The sequence below is a fragment of the Rhododendron vialii genome, chromosome 13a, assembly GCF_030253575.1.
Source record: "Rhododendron vialii isolate Sample 1 chromosome 13a, ASM3025357v1".
Lineage (NCBI taxonomy): Eukaryota > Viridiplantae > Streptophyta > Magnoliopsida > Ericales > Ericaceae > Rhododendron > Rhododendron vialii.
The window spans coordinates 22952939-22955933 of record NC_080569.1 but is presented as its reverse complement, the minus strand read 5'-3'; positions in this window follow the sequence as shown (position 1 = coordinate 22955933).

The window sequence follows — 2995 nt, the reverse complement described above, 5'->3', positions numbered from 1 at the left end:
CCTATCTGTTTAAATTTGTACTCTTCCTATGTTATTAATGAAGGGCTTATTTGAGTACTACTTGTCCTTGTATGATACATTTAGTATTTAGTCACTGTTCACGTACGCGCTTATCCTCGTTTTCCTACTTGCCATTATAGTAAAACTCTATGCTTATTTGTGGAAAGCTTGTTTTTATTAAGAGAGTATTGTTGCATACTACTCGATAAACTACTTTTGACTTTTGAAAAGAAGCACCATTTGCAAAATGAAAATTGTTTTAGTGGACTAAAACCTTCCCCTTTCGATTTCTACTCGTAGATGGCGAACCGACGCAATGGACTAGGACACGATAATGGAGGACCCTCTAACGCGAACCCCGACCTACCCCAAATCATACAAGCGTTCATAGCTGCTTTGAGTGCTAACCGCCAAAACCAAAACCACAACGACGAACCTATGACTCGAACCCGAGCAATGAACGAGTTCTGCAAACGTCGACCCCCGACTTTTCACGGGGATACCAATCCCGTTGTGGCCGAGACATGGCTAAATGAGGTCAAAATGATCCTTAGAACCTTAGGGATCACCCAAGATGGAGATCGTGTGGCTTTGGCCACGTACCAGCTGAAGGGAGAGGCCCGATACTGGTGGGATCTGATGGAGGCAACCCACACCATAGTCACCATGACCTTCGCCGAGTTCGAGACCCTATTTCTCGACAAGTACTTTCCCACACCCCTTCGCCTAGCCAAGGAACAAGAGTTCCTGAACCTGAAACAAGGAACGATGACCGTCGCCCAGTACGCGACCAAGTTTGAAGAACTGTCACGTTACGCCCTAGACTCCATCCCGAACGAGGACAAAAAGGCTAGGAGATTCGAGTGGGGACTGACGACTGCTCGAAAGGCTGTGGTGGCTCAAGCCTTTACCACCTATGCTGAGGTCGTAAAGTGTGCTCTCCAGCTAAAAGGTGAGGAGACGGACTTTAAAACTCGGTGGAGGAAGGTGACAGGCAACACTGGCGGACCAATCCGAACCCTGCCACCCAACAATAACCGTGGACCTACCCTACTAAACCCTTTACCCCGTCTCAGAACAACCAACCTTGGAAGACTGCCGCACCAGGACATGGCGAACCACAGAGAGGCGGCCAGAACATAGCAACAATTCGGTGTTTCAACTGTCAGGCTATGGGCCACATTAGGCGCAACTGCCCACAGCCTCAAAGGAGGAGGGATGGGAACCTTTGGGATCAAAAAGCTCAACAACCTGGACAGGCCAATTTTGTGAAGCAAAACCCCGGAGGTCCATCACAGCAACAGAATGGGCAGAACAAGGGAAAGCAGCTCATGGGGAACCAGCAAAGCACTGGAGGGCGTATTTTTGCACTACAGACGGAGGAACAAGAGCAGGATCCCTCTGTGATCCAAGGTACACTACTTTAATACCTGCGTACAAGCTTTGTTAGACTCTAGAGCATCTCACTCGCTTGTATCTACTGCCTACAAAACTGCACTAGCACTAGAAACAGGACCCCTAAGTACGTGTGTGAAGGTAACATCACCATTTGGGGGAATATAGCTGTTAGTCTCGTGTGTAGAGGGTGCGAATTAGGAATAGCCAACTTGCGCCTAACCTGTGACCTTTGAGCGACCGGATTTCGACGTAATCCTGGAGTGGCAATCAGCACATCGTGCGGTTATAGACTGCCCTCAGAAGATAATGACAGCTTATACCATAGAAGGACTCGTCTCCATTTAAGGGGGATAGACGGACAACGAGTTCGGTGATGAAAAGATCGAAGTGGCAGAACCAACGGTTTGGATGGCTAGCTAGCCTTCAATTGGAAGAAGTCGATAGAATAGAAGTGGGATTACCACACATCGTTTGCAAGTACGCTGACGTTTTTCCTAAAGAACTTCCTAGCTTACCACCCCAAAAAGAGATAGACTTCTCTATAAAACTCCAATCGAGAACGACACCAAACTCTATGGCACCGTACCGAAAGGCCCCTGTAGAACTAAAGGAGCTCAAGACCCAATTGAATGAGCTGTTTCATTGGCTAAGTACGCCACCATGGGGAACGCCGGCATTGTTCATGAAGAAGAAAGAAGGAACTTTTCGACTATGTATCGACCATAGAGGGAAAACCAAGTCACAGTCAAGAATCGATATCCATTGCCTAGGATCGAGGTTCTCATTGAGAGGAGTAACCCATTTCTCCAAGATCGATCTTCAATCAGGTTATCATCAATTAAGGATCCGAGATGAGAATATCACTAAGATAGCCTTTAGTACGAGATACGGACACTACGAGTTTGTAGTGATGCCACTCGGGCTGATAAATGCTCCAGTAGTATTCGTTTGTCTCATGAACAAGATTTTTCAACCCTACTTAGGCGAATTTGTAGTGGTGTTCATTGATGACATCTGGATATACTCTGCCGATGAGGAGGAGCACGAAGAACACCTTTGGATGGTACAACAAGAACTCTGAGATAGCCAACTTTATGCCAAGGCAAGAATATGCGAGTTCTGGCTAGAAGTGGTTAAGTTCTTGGGGCACGTGGCATCCAGGGACGAAATTGAGGTAAACGAAAGTAAGGTCAAGACAGTACTGGATTGGAAGCAACCGTACCTCTGAAATTACCGCCAGAAGTCGACACTTCCAAAGTCTTATTTTCCGGGGACAGCATAGGTTCTTTCAGTGCCTTTGCTAATAATTTCCAAGTTGTAGAATATCATAGGGCTTACTTGCTGATGTTCTCGATTTTCCCCGAAATGAAGATGGAGTACTTATGCCTTACGATTATAAAGCTATTCTGCTCAAGTGGATCTATTGTTTTCTAGTTTTGGAAATGGGTTTAATATCGTTAGGTGGGGAAGCATGCTGATTCAACAAGGACGTGCTAAGGAAGCGTTTATAGGGTACGAACCCGCATGATGATTTGGTAGAAGTTTTGCCTTTGACGTTGACATTTACGATGGAAACCTCCATCACAGGCGTACAACA